Raw genomic sequence first — 14657 nt, forward strand, 5'->3', positions numbered from 1 at the left:
CTTTAAATGACGCAGTAGACCAGATAGATTTAATTGATATTTATAGGACATTCCATCCAAAAACACCAGATTACACTTTCTTCTCAAGTGCACATGGAACATTCTCCAGGACAGATCACATCTTGGGTCACAAATCAAGCCTCAGTAAATTTAAGGAAATTGAAATCATATCAAGCATCTTTTCTGACCACAACGCTATGAGATTAGAAATCAATTACTGGGGAAAAAAACGTAAAAAACACAAACACATGGAGGCTAAACAATACGTTACTAAATAACCAAGAGATCACTGAGGAAATCAAAGAGGAAATCAAAAAATACCTAGAGACAAATGACAATGAAAACATGATGATCCAAAACCTATGGGATGCAGCAAAAGCAGTTCTAAGAGGGAAGTTTATAGCAATACAAGCCTACCTCAAGAAACAAGAAAAATCTCAAGTAAACAATCTAACCTTACACCTAAAGGGACTAGAGAAAGAAGAACAAACAAAACCCAAAGTCAGTAGAAGGAAAGAAATCATAAAGATCAGATCAGACATAAATGAAATAGAAACAAAGAAAACAATAGCAAAGGTCAATAAAACTAAAAGCTGGTTCTTTGAGAAGATAAACAAAATTGAAGCAACCTAAATGTCCATCATCAGATGAATGGATAAAGAAGATGTGGCACATATATACAATGGAATATTACTCAACCATAAAAAGAAACGAAATGGAGTTATTTGTAGTGAGGTGGATGGAGTTAGAGTCTGTCATACAGAGTGAAGTAAGTCAGAAAGAGAAAAACAAATACAGTATGCTAACACATATATATGGAATCTAAGGGGAAAAAAAAAAAAGGTCATGAAGAACCTAGTGGCAAGATGGGAATAAAGACACAGACCTACTAGGGAATGGACTTGAGGATATGTGGAGGGGGAAGGGTAAGATGTGACAAAGTGAGAGAATGGCATGGACATATATACACTACCAAATGTAAAATAGATAGCTAGTGGGAAGCAACTGCATAGCACAGGGAGATCAGCTCTGTGCTTTGTGACCACCTAGAGGGGTGGGATAGGGAGGATGGGAGGGAGGGAAATGCAAGAGGGAAGAGATATGGGAACATATGTATATGTATAACTGATTCACTTTGTTATAAAGCAGAAACTAACACACCATTGTAAAGCAATTATACTCCAATAAAGATGTTAAAAAAAAAAAACTAAAAGCTGGTTCTTTGAGAAGATAAACAAAATTGATAAACCATTAGCCAGACTCATCAAGAAAAAAAGGGAGAGGACTCAAATCAATAAAATCAGAAATGAAAAAGGAGAAGTTACAACAGACACCGCAGAAATACAAAGCATCCTAAGAGACTACTACAAGCAACTCTATGCCAATAAAATGGACAACCTGGAAGAAATGGACAAATTCTTAGAGAGTTATAACCTTCCAAGACTGAACCAGGAAGAAATAGAAAATATGAACAGACCAATTACAAGTAATGAAATTGAAACTGTGATTAAAAATCTTCCAACAAACAAAAGTCCAGGACCAGATGGCTTCACAGGTGAATTCTATCAAACATTTAGAGAAGAGCTAACACCCATCCTTCTCAAACTCTTCCAAAAAATTGCGGAGGAAGGAACACTCCCAAACTCATTCTATGAGGCCACCATCACCCTGATACCAAAACCAGACAAAGATACTACAAAAAAAGAAAATTACAGACCAATGTCACTGATGAATATAGATGCAAAAATCCTCAACAAAATACTAGCAAACAGAATCCAACAACACATTAAAGGGATCATACACCATGATCAAGTGGGATTTATCCCAGGGGTGCAAGGATTCTTCAATATATGCAAATCAATCAATGTGATACACCATATTAACAAATTGAAGAATAAAAACCATATGATCATCTCAGTAGATGCAGAAAAAGCTTTTGACAAAATTCAACACCCATCTATGATAAAAACTCTCCAGAAAGTGGGCATAGAGGGACCCTACCTCAACATAATAAAGGCCATATACGACAAACCCAGAGCAAACATCATTCTCAATGGTGAAAAACTGAAAGCATTTCCTCTAAGATCAGGAAAAAGACAAAGATGTCACCACTATTATTCAACATAGTTCTGGAAGTCCTAGCCACGGCAATCAGAGAAGAAAAAGAAATAAAAGAAATACAAATTGGAAAAGAAGAAGTAAAACTGTCACTGTTGCAGATCACATGATACTATACATAGAGAATCCTAAAGATGCCACCAGAAAATTACTAGAGCTAATCAATGAATTTGGTAAAGTTACAGGATACAAAATTAATGCACAGAAATCTCTTGCATTCCTATACACTAATGATGAAAAATCTGAAAGAGAAATTAAGGAAACACTCCCATTTACCACTGCAACAAGAAGAATAAAATACCTAGGAATAAACCTACCTAGGGAGACAAAAGACCTGTATGCAGAAAACTATAAGACACTGATGAAAGAAATTAAAGAGATACCAACAGATGGAGAGATATACCATGTTCTTGGATTGGAAGAATCAATATTGTGAAAATGATTATACTACCCAAAGCAATCTACAGATTCAATGCAATTCCTATCAAATTACCAATGGCATTTTTTATGGAACTAGAACAAATCATCTTAAAATTTGTATGGAGACACAAAAGACCCCGAATAGCCAAAGCAGTCTTGAGGGAAACAAACGGAGCTGGAGGAATCAGACTCCCTGACTTCAGACTATACTACAAAGCTACAGTAATCAAGACAATATGGTACTGGCACAAAAACAGAAATATAGATCAATGGAACAAGATAGAAAGCCCAGAGATAAACCCACACACCTATGGTCATCTAATCTATGACAAAGGAGGCAAGGATATACAGTGGAGAAAAGACAGCCTCTTCAATAAGTGGTTCTGGGAAAACTGGACAGCTACATGTAAAAGAATGAAATTAGAACACTCCCTAACACCATACACAAAAATAAACTCAAAATGGATTAAAGACCTAAATGTAAGACCAGACACTATAAAACTCTTAGAGGACAACATAGGAAGAACACTCTTTGACATAAATCACAGCAAGATATTTTTTGATCCTCCTCCTCCTAGAATAATGGAAATAAAAACAAAAATAAACAAATGGGACCTAATGAAACTTCAAAGCTTTTGAACAGCAAAGGAAACCATAAACAAGACGAAAAGACAACCCTCAGAATGGGAGAAAATATTTGCAAACGAATCAATGGACAAAGGATTAATCTCCAAAATATATGAACAGCTCGTGCAGCTCAATATTAAAAAAACAAACAACCCAATCAAAAAATGGGCAGAAGACCTAAATAGACATTTCTCCAAAGAAGACATACAGATGGCCAAGAAGCACATGAAAAGCTGCTCAACATCACTAATTATTAGAGAAATGCAAATCAAAACTACAAGGAGGTATCAGCTCACACCAGTTAGAATGGACATCATCAGAAAATCTACAAACAACAAATGCTGGAGAGGGTGTAGAGAAAAGGGAACCCTCTTGCACTGTTGGTGGGGATGTAAATTGATACAGCCACTATGGAGAACAGTATAGAGGTTCCTTAAAAAACTAAAAATAGAATTACCATACGACCCAGCAATCCCACTACTGGGCATATACCCAGAGAAAACCATAATTCAAAAAGATGCATGCGCCCCAATGTTCATTGCAGCACTATTTACAATAGCCAGGTCACGGAAGCAACCTAAATGCCCATCGACAGACGAATGGATAAAGAAGATGTGGTACATATATACAATGGAATATTACTCAGCCATAAAAAGGAACGAAATTGAGTCATTTGTTGAGACGTGGATGGATCTAGAGACTGTCATACAGAGTGAAGTAAGACAGAAAGAGAAAAACAAATATCATATGTTAACGCATATATGTGGGACCTAGAAAAATGGTACAGATGAACCGGTTTGCAGGGCAGAAATAGAGACACAGATGTAGAGAACAAATGTATGGACACCAAGGGGAGAAAGCGGCAGGGGGTGTGGGTGGTGGTGTGATGAATTGGGCGATTGGGATTGACATGTATACACTGATGTGTATAAAGTGGATGACTAATAAGAACCTGCTGTATAAAAAAATAAAATAAAATTCAAAAATTCAAAAAAAAAAAAACACATGGTCTCAAAACTCCTGTATCATTATGAGATTCTGGACTTAGTATTTCTCAAACCATCGTTTCGACTGGAATGAACAGGCTGCACAAGGAAACTTAAAAATATATTTTTTAAAAAGCAGACAAGTTTCTACCAGGGTTACTATCAAGGCCAGGCAACATGTGCCCTTAAATGCGTTACTTGTGCCTGTCAGCATATCACCTTAAAGTGCTATCATTAGGCAGGGCGGGAAATGACACAGAAGAAAGGGGGGCTGTGGTCTTACCCACTTCAACAAGCACCAGGACCGTCTACCAGAACAGCACACCCCGGGCTCTGGGATAATTGTGAGCCCACCTTCAGCAGCTTGCTATCAATTCAGTGTGAGTGCTGTTTTGTAAACACATCTAATTTGGTTTTAAATTTTAATCTATAAAGTCATTACTAAAGGACTCCAGGCTGCTGAAATGATGAACCAACTGCTTCTAAAGCAGACAGAAAGGCACGATCACCAGTCAGGGCTTTCTGTCCTCAGCTCCCTTCTTGGCCTTCAGTATTCCTCACGTCTCTCAATTCCTTCTCAGCAAAGGGCTGACTTTCCCTGCGCATGGTCTCCCACTCACCAGATTTTCTGTTGCTCTCCACACGTTCTCTCTGTCTCTGTCTGTGTCTCTGTGTCTGTCTGTCTGTGTGAATGTGTCTGTGTGTCCCTCTCTGTCTTTCTCTGACACCATGTCTCTCTGTCTCTGTCTTTCACACAGACACACACGTGCGCACACACACACATATACACTTGCACACACGGAAGTTCTTTGTCTCTTTCTGACCCGGTATTGCAGTCACCGACCCCTTTGCTATTCCAATTTAATCTACTTCTCTAACATAAACATTCTTCTTTAACAAAAAGCTCAGGCTGACTGATTTGGGGGAGAGAAATTGTCTTAAAGAGCTAATGGCAGGGAACATAGCTGACTGACAGATGGACTGACCAACCCAAGGGACCGCCAGCATCTCAGCTCTTGCCCTCCTTTGCGTACTGGTTCTCATGGGTGAGATTACCCAGAAGAGGAGAGGGTTTTTTCAATGGAGAAATCAAAAGATGGATCTTTCAAAACATGGCATACGATAAAATTTGGTTTCTTTAACAAACTATGTTTCAAACCCAAATCTAAGGGACTGATGAATTTTAACCCTTTATGTTCACCCTTCATAACAACGCCGTGAGGATGGTATTACACCTCTCCTCCATTCCCCAGGAGACAAGCAGAGAGAGGTCAGGCAACTTGCCCCAAGTCACACAACTAGAAAGTGACTACCAGGATTTCCACCCAGATAGTCTGTCTCCAGAGTTCATGCTTTTAACCGCTAGACTCTGATGCTTCTTATTTGATTGACTGCGTTTTTGTCTAATTAACAGAGAGGAAATTTTGCATTCATATTTTATGCATTCTATCTACTATTAAAGTCAAGTTTTCTCTATCAGGGAAAATAGATGATTGATTTACCCTAGTGGGTAATTATTACCGTATTTACCCTATTGAATAAATATTTATTCTACTGTGCAAATCAGTTATTGCTCAAAACTCCTGTTTATGGCCCCCACCGTTAACAACACGTGTTGACTAGAGAGATTCTACGTAAACCTCTCACCTTCTTTCACCCCATTCCTTTTGTCAGTCCACATACCTAACCATATACAGTTCCCTTTCCAAAAAGCAGCTTCTTGATGAACCAATTCGCAAGGACTTTGCCCTACTGCTCAGCGAGGGTTCGTAGCAACCCAGAGCAGCCAGGCCGATATGGCCCTGAAGGCCCAGGAAGCTTCCCTAGAGAAGAATCCATGTTGCTCTCGAAACTCTCCATGTTCTGTGCTGCTCTCTGATAATCTACCTCACTTCGTTTGATTTAAAGTGAAAGTGGGCAAAATAAACCCTCGACCATTTGGCAAAGCCAGGAGAGATGGTCCGTTCTTTTCTGTAATAATAATAATAATATTTTCTGTTCTGCAGGACTGGTGTTTTCAGTGACGTTTCTTACAAAGTATGCTTCGTTTTAGGATCTTAAAAGCCAAAGGCCCCAGGATTATTTTCCCTTTCAAAAATGGATGGTTCTGCTTTTCATTTAAGGTACAGGTTAGAAAGAAGCAGCCTGTGAAACCAATTAACTAATTGGAAATCACTTAATGACTGTGGCAGCATTTCGGAATTCTAGTGTCGGTTCACAGCAGTCAAGAGAAATTGCTTTCCAATATTATGATAAGGTAAGCAAGCTGTGGAGGTCTCACCCAGGGTGGCCGAAGGCTGCTGTGAGAGACAATGAGCTCTAATCCACCCACCAAAATAACGGAGATGTTATAGCATGGAACTCAGTCATTGGAAAGTAAGCAAAACATAAAAATCCAAAGATATGCAAAGATCTGCTGAGAATAAATGTGTGGCTATAGTTCCTTGCTATGATTTTTGAGAGCTTCCAATCTTCACATAGATATTATGTGGCTGAAACTGCTCTCTCTGAGAGAGCCAGACATGTGGGGAGGGAGAGGTGACAGGAGGAGGGGAAAAAAATAAGAGAGTAAATGTTCACCCTACAACAATTGTCCAATTAATTGTTTTAATATGAATAGAGTCCTTGTTCACATTAGGGAAATAATCTAGTTAATTGCTCAGTTAACAAAGCCAGAGAAAATAAATTACCCCAAACACAATATTTTATCTGTTTGCCATTTGCTTGTTCCAAGGTAGTAAGTTCTCTTAGCATATCTCTAAATAGCAAAGTTCATGAGAACCAAAATCATTACTGCCGAAAACAGTACCAGCCATCTCTAATAGTACACCTAATTCCTTTTTACTTTATTTTAAAAGAAAAGCACAGGGCTTCCCTGGTGGCGCAGTGGTTGAGAATCTGCCTGCCGATGCAGGGGACACGGCTTCAAGCCCTGGTCTGGGAGGATCCCACATGCCGTGGAGCAACTAGGCCCGTGAGCCACAACTACTGAGCCTGCGCGTCTGGAGCCTGTGCTCCGCAACAGGAGAGGCCGCGATAGTGAGAGGCCCGCACACCGCGATGAAGAGTGGCCCCCGCTTGCCGCAACTAGAGAAAGCCCTCGCACAGAAACAAAGACCCAACACAGACAAAAATAAATAAATAAATAAATTAATTAAAAGAAAAGCACAGGGATACACATAGGCCTAGGTGGTTTTAAATTGCTTTGCGGTGGACCATCGGTTCTCATTTCTCCTAGGTCTCAGAATTATTTTGTGAGTATGGCAAATCTCTTCACCACTTTTTGCCTTAGTTTACTCGGCTGTAAAATGGCCTGACACCTATTCAAAGAAACAGGTATTCAGAGGACGGTTGAATTCTGCAAACATAGAGCCAGGCTGCTATAAATTCTTCCGGCAATAACAAACTTTTACTTTTTCTTCCCCAAGGATACAGTAAGTTTGGGCAATGAAGACTCTGTCCCAGAGATATTTACTGTTGTTTTCATCAACAGAAATTCTCTACACATGCTTGTCACTCCATGGCCAGCATGTGGGTTTCACCTAGACCCCAGCTTTATTAACTCTGTAATGATGAGCAGTGTAGGTGCCTCCTCCACTGGCTACCGCCTTAGATGCTTGCTTTGGACCCGGTCATGACCCAAAGGAAGGAAGACATTCTCTTTTCAGGCTGCAGCCTGAAGAAAGACAAGTGCCACTCACACAAATCGCAATGCCAACCATTAACCCGCCAGACCATAGGACCACGCTAGCCCTGATCTCCCACCTGCCCCAGTTATCAGGTGCTCATTCAAAGAACGCTCCACTTTGTAGAGCCTCATGCCTGGAGGTTCTTCACCCACGAAACACCCAGGACAAGGAGGGCAACATTAAAACTATAATAAAGGGACTTCCCTGGTGGTCCAGCGGTTAAGAATCCGCCTTCCAATGCCGGGGACGCCGGTTCGATCCCTGGTCATGGAACTGAGCTCCCGCATGCCGCGGGGCAGCTAAGCCTGCACGCTCTAGAGCCCGCGTGCCGCAACTACTGAGCCCACACGCTCGAGAGCCCGCGCGCCACAACTAGAGAGTAGCCTGCGTGCTGCAATGAAGATCCCGCATGCTGCAACTAAGACCCTATACAGCCAAATAAATAAACATTTTTTTAAAACTATAATAAACTGATGATTCTTCCTTTAAAACAATGCTTTGTTCTGACTTGGGGGGGGAACAATTGTTTAACTTATTGCCTTTCTTGGGATTTCATTTCTAACCTGCATTCTAGCAAATGACATCCTACTAATACCAAGATTATATCAAGACAAGAGGGCTGATAAACTAATTTTAACTACCAGTGAAGATAATAAGTAAAGTAGAACATGGGATGTAATAATATACTGGGGAAGCCACCAAACCCAGAATTTCCTGAATGTGAGTCGAACTCATGAAATAAGAGGGAAACATTTTCATCTTCTTAATAAAAGAAAAACCTCCAAAATATCAAAGGAGAAAAACCCCTGCAAATGAACCTTTCAGATTGATTCAGAACATTTTCCAAGATGAGGCACCTGAAGAAAAACACGTGATTCAGGATGATATAGCATCCTGAAACTTCTCTGTCCCACTTACGGCAGGTTGCTCGCTGACCCAAAGGTGAGGCTCTACCCACAAAGACAGGCTGAATGCCAACTTGTACAGCCTCATTTGCAAAGCTCGGCACTCTGGAGCTTAAACGTCCCCGCTTAACAAATAGTGAGCAATTTAGTCCACCGCATGTAGATGAGACAAAGGCCAAAGTCTAACAATAGCTAACCCTCTCTCTGAGTCCTTGAATTAGCGCATGTTATTACAAAAAGAAAATATACTTTTATCTAGGTTGTTCCTTTTTCCCTCTGCTGTCTTCTGTGGCTTTGCCTATAAGCTCACGGTTTGTAGTTAAATTGGACAATTACTGAGCGAGAAGTGAATAATTAATGAACAGTGGCCGTAGATGTTTGGAAACTGTGACCCAATCATCGAACGGAGAACTGAACCACTGAAATAAATGACTTGTTCCACTCATTACCTGATCAGCATTTGTCTAGAGGTTCCTAGGTGCCCTATCAAAATTCTAATCAGTTCTATTTAAATTACATTTTTTGCACTGCATTGTTATAAATGCTAATTCATGCCTAGAATGGAACAGCTTCATTTCTTACCTCCTGAAGAAATGGATGAATAAAAACATACTTCTACGGGGCATAAAAGATGATCAAGGGTTCAGTGACGATTGGATTTGGCACTTGCCAAATCACATCCTGAAACTCGGAGCTGAAGCTTTAGGGGACAACAAGGACATTCAGATCTTCCCACAACAAAGCCGTCCCCGTGAGGAGGCAGAGGACTGTCATGGTGGTCCCTGCATCCACCGCTGGGGATTTCCTGCTCTTGGGGACGGGAGCAGCTTTGGGGAGTGAGGAAGAAAAAGGAAGGGAAGTTGTTACCGCCTGAGAAAAATGATCCCCAAAATCTTAAAAGCAGATGGTTATTTCAGAATCTCTGGGCCACTTCCCTGCATTGAGGAGAATTTCTCCCAACCTGGTACCCCATCTGTTTTCGCCAAGATGTCCACGTCCACCAGCTTGCCGGAGGTGACCGAGGTACCATAGCAAATGGTTCCCCCATATCTCCTTCTACAGTTAGTTCGGCCTCCAATGTTAGTACCAAAGTGCCACTCTAAGCAGTGAGAGATGCTCCAGCCGAGAAGAGACAGAAGCATAAGTTTTACTCTGACATTTGAAGCCAGGCCACCTTGTAGCCTATGGGGTGGCCAGACGGGCCCGAGTCATTTGGGATGTGGAAAACCTCCGAAGGGAAAGAAGATTCAGAATGGTGTTCTAGAAATTGCTAGAAACCTCCTAATGAGACCACAAAAGTCCTAGTTGTAAAACTGCTTTGATAACACAACGCTCCTCACCCATCCCAGGCCTGGCGTCTGTAGAAGCCAGGGAGCCTGCCTTCGCCCTGCATCAAAGTCAGAATTCATTGCTGGAAGTTTCTCCTAAGCTGAGGAATTACCTTGAGAGGATTGAACTTCCAAGTGCAAGTCAGCAGCTGCTGGGGAGGCTGGGGCCACCTCAATCATCCCGCCGCGTCCCGAGTCTCTTGTGGAGAGAGGCCCAGGCGAGGCCGGATCAGCCCGGCTTAGGGCTGCCTGGCCGGGGGTGGAAAACACAGGTTCACACAAGCATTTAACCTCTTTTAAGCAGTGCAGCGTGGCTGAGGCTTAACGCAAGGCTGGAACCTTTTCGAGCTTATTAGCACCTCGATATCCTGTGCTTGTAGCTGAGGAAGGTGTGTGATGGGGAAGGGGGGCCGCTGGGAGGGGAGAGGGTGGGTCAGAGCCCTGAACAAGAGAACAAGAGACTGTTTTCTCATTTTCTGAGAGCTGCTGGGAAAAGGTGAAGCTTGCTCTCTAAATATTTCTCCTTTTAAACAGAAACGGTATTTTCCAGATCTCAAGGCTAATCACTTAATGGGAAAGAAGAGAAGAGAATCGCTTTTGTTCATCTTCCGTGAAACCCATCCGTTCGTTTGAAAGCAAAATTTCTCTAGGAAATACCTACGTGAGGGTGGCGTTTCTACAAGCTCTTAGGGTGGGGAAGAGGGAGCAGAGATGGGAGAAGTAAGGCAGAGCAGGAACAGCTGTGTTCTGGTCATTGTCTGGGAGAAGATGGTCATCAGCTGGGACACAGGGGCTGCAAAGCTTTTGGCGGTGGAATCGGTCCTCGGGGAGAAAGTGACCAGGGCGAAAATGATGAGGGCGCCTCCCCCCGACCTTCCGAGGGGGACTCAAGAAGCACGCCTCCCACTCCAGGGCTGAGACCAATCCTAAAGGGGGTCTTTTTAGAGAAATTAAGCTGCACGGTGATGTATCTCAAACTTGTTTAAATGATGATAATAATGGATACAATTATTTCTAGTATTCATAAAAATCTCTCATCCTCCTTCAAAGTGCTTCGAACTAACCCCCAGTCAAAGCTATAAGATGGGAGGATGTTTGGGTAAAAGCCTCACTGCCATCCCTACCACCAGATGAGCCTACAACCCACCTGCCACACGCCTGCCTGAGAAGCTGACTCCTAGATAATATTTCTGGCCGAATTCTTGGTATCACTTCCACGTGAGTTCTCGAATTTCAATTTTCTAATCTGAAAAAAAGAAAATTAGGTCACTAGGGGAATACGTACTGTCTGTTTCTTCCTACATTTTCTCAGATGGTGATGCTTGATCACCACTGCGATTACCTTCTTATTTTCATTTCTGGATTGTAACATTAACTGATTGGCCACAATTTTCCTGACTCTATCCAGGATAAATGATACGGGGGTTCACGAAATCATGCTTACCACTGACTCCATGTCAATCATTTGGCTTTTCATTTCAAACGGTGATGTCCTCAATCAAAATGTCGCTCATAGAAATATGGGACAAGAGGTCAAATGAGAAGATATATTCCATCTGTGAGGTGGCTGACCTTTTTAACATATCAGTTGAGCCTCCAGCCATATCAGTTATAAAAATATTGAACAAATCCAAAGGTAGAGTCCTGTGACGTGTCACCTGGAGATTTCATTCCAGATTAAAGTCAGTCATTAGTCAACGTTACATATATCCTATTGTTCAATCTTTTTAGCAATTACTTAAAAGATGAAATAGAAGTGGCTATTTGTTAAACTTGAAGATGGCACAAAGCTGGAAGAGACAGTTAATATTTCGGATTCCACATGACTCCAAAATCCTTGCCAGGCTAGCAATGGGGGAAATTTAATATAAGATATCACAGGAATAAAGGTAACCCTGCACTCAGGTTCAAAAAGCCATTTTAGGTACATTTTACCAGCAATCATGTGGAAAAACCAGTGAGATTCTTACTTTGCTATAGAATCAGTATAAGCCAGTGTGATATAGCTGCCCCAAAATGCTAATTCTATTTTAGATGATGTTAATAGGTATCTAGTCCAAAACAAGAGAGGTAACAGTTCTGTTGTTCAGTGGTCAAACATCACAACATGACGGAAAAAATGTAATACAACATCTTTCACCACCTATGTGACTTTGAACAAGTCATGTGATTTAAGCCCTAGTGTTCTCATCTGAAAATGGAAATAATAATACCTGACAAACATATTCCCATGAAACTGTTGTAAAATCAAACGAGACAGTTTCCATGAAAGTGTTTTGAAAGTTATAATGTATCACTACACTGGACATCTGCTGGTGGTTACCCGAAATCATCCACCTCTGTCAATAGATGTAATCCAACTCTCCTTTGGGGAACCTCCCCTTTACCGTTCTTAGCTGTGTAGTGGGCCCTAATTGGCTAAGGCCACAGGAGTTGGTTTAGAAATGGGCACATGGCCCAATCAGGGCCAAGGAGACTGTGCTATAGCTCTCAACAAAAAAGAAGCTCTTGTTCCTTTGCTGTATTTGGTCATAGAAGAAAGTGAGTCTTGGGATAGCATCCTATTACCCAGAAAGGAGTCCACCTGCAGATGAGGCTGATACACAAGGAAAGAAGAAATGAAAGAGACAAGAAATGAATGACCTCGTGTCACATTCTGGATCAGACACTTCCCCCAGAGGAAGCCAGCATCCCTCTGGACTGCACTGTATTCTGAGCCCACGTATCCCATTTTTCAGGTCAGATTGAACAAGGTGTTTCCGTCACTTGCAACAGGAAGAGTCCTATGACTGTGCATCTGTTTAAATGTCTTGGAAACCCCAGTTATTCAAATATATGGCAAAACCACATGAGAGCGTTTTCAAATGGAGATACACAGGTATTTGCAACAGAAATGAAATCTACGTTTAGACTGTGTTAGACTGTGAGGATTGTTACATTGCTATGCTAGATTGTGTTTCCCAACACAAGCAAAATTTCGTTATTGACTATGCCTTGGATTCTAAGCCTTATATAAGGAATTGCATGAAAATTTTGTTCTGAAAAGAATTCTTTAGCATTCTGCCTCTGGAAAAGCCAATTTTCCAGCCTACCCCATCTTGTCTTCCTTGTCTTCCTGCTGAGCTGATAGCCAGATCTCCAACTAAAATAGCAGTGCCCATCTCTGATTAATGGGACCTTTCTCCCCACCTTTTTTAATGGCTTCCTCCCATTGCGATTTCAATCAAAACATTGCTGGGAATCCCTCCTGGTGCCTCTCCAGGACCACTTCTATTGCCATTTTTTATATACTCCTCCTCAAGAAGAGAAAAGCCAAAGAAATGTCTCCACACTCCAAGGCTGAAATCAATGCGGAAGGTGAAGAAACGATTGCATTTTCCAGCCAGAAAGGGCTGATAGCCATCAACTGGTCCAGGGGTCGGCCATGGGCTAAATCCAGCCCACCTGATTTTTATTTACAGGTGTTCTTGTAAATAAAACTTTATTTGAATACAGCCATACCTATTTGTTATATACTGTCCTCGGCCACTTTCATGCTATGACGGCAGCATTGAGTAGTCAGACAAAGACTGTAGGGCCCCAAGAGACTAAAATACTTATATCTGGCCTTTTATAGAAAAAAAGTTTGCAAACTTCTTATCTAGTCCAATCATTTAGTTTTTAAAAAGAAGCGTAGGTCAGGAATTCCCTGGCGGTCCAGTGGTTAGGACTTGGCTCTTTCACTTGCCAGGGCCTGGGTTCCATCCTTAGTCGGGGAACTAAAATACTACAAGCTGCATGGCATGACCAAAAAAAAAAGGGAAGAAGCGGCAGCAGCTTAGGCCCACAAAGGCTAGCTAATAGGAGAGGCCAAACCCAAATCTGTCCCACCTGGTGGTGTTTTCACATTCTCCTCTTATCCACCTACTAGATTATAGGTGCCCTGTAGGCAGGGATTGTGCCTCGTGTTTCTGTGGTATCGCAAACAACAGAGGCTGAATACTTAAGCCATCATGAAAACTGGTGAACTAAATGCAAAGGGATTGAGAAAACAAGGGATTCCTTCAGAGATTTCTCTTCTGTGTAACCCATCTCCCCTCCTGCTTCCACAGGAGGCCTCCACAGCCCCCAAGTATGTGTCGCCACAAACCAGTCCTTCTCCCGTTAGACATCAAACTACTATCTGTAAGAGCATCTTGCAAATGACATAATAGTATCCACCTCCCAGAAATGAGACAAAGTGTGTAAAGCAGGCAGCACCGTGCTTGGCATGTGTTAAACTCTCAAAGAACGGTCGTTTCTTTACCATCATCATCATCAAACTGGAGGCATCCCGAGATATGCCTGGGTATTGGAGGGGCTATGTAATTACTGAAATGGGGATTTATTTCTCTTAGATCCTTCCACAGGTAACAAGAAAAATATGAGAATTTGGGGTCCCAATGCTCAATTTCTGCAAACAATTGAATTCACCCTCAATCGCCATCACCCAAGGAAATCAGAGCACAAGTGGGGGAACGTTCTCTCAGATTCCAACAGTAGCTGTGACACTGGATGGAGAGAAGGAAGATTCTTTCCCTGAGGCTAAGACACTACAAATGTCAA

At 41.7% G+C, this 14657-nt stretch overlaps 1 pseudogene; it reads right to left on the bottom strand.

Moving 5' to 3' along the window:
* The window catches only part of LOC130708211 (60S ribosomal protein L32-like), a 102043-nt pseudogene that overhangs the window by 74347 nt on the left and 13039 nt on the right, over window positions 1–14657 (bottom strand).

The sequence above is a fragment of the Balaenoptera acutorostrata genome, chromosome 5, assembly GCF_949987535.1.
Source record: "Balaenoptera acutorostrata chromosome 5, mBalAcu1.1, whole genome shotgun sequence".
Classification (NCBI taxonomy): Eukaryota; Metazoa; Chordata; class Mammalia; order Artiodactyla; family Balaenopteridae; genus Balaenoptera; species Balaenoptera acutorostrata.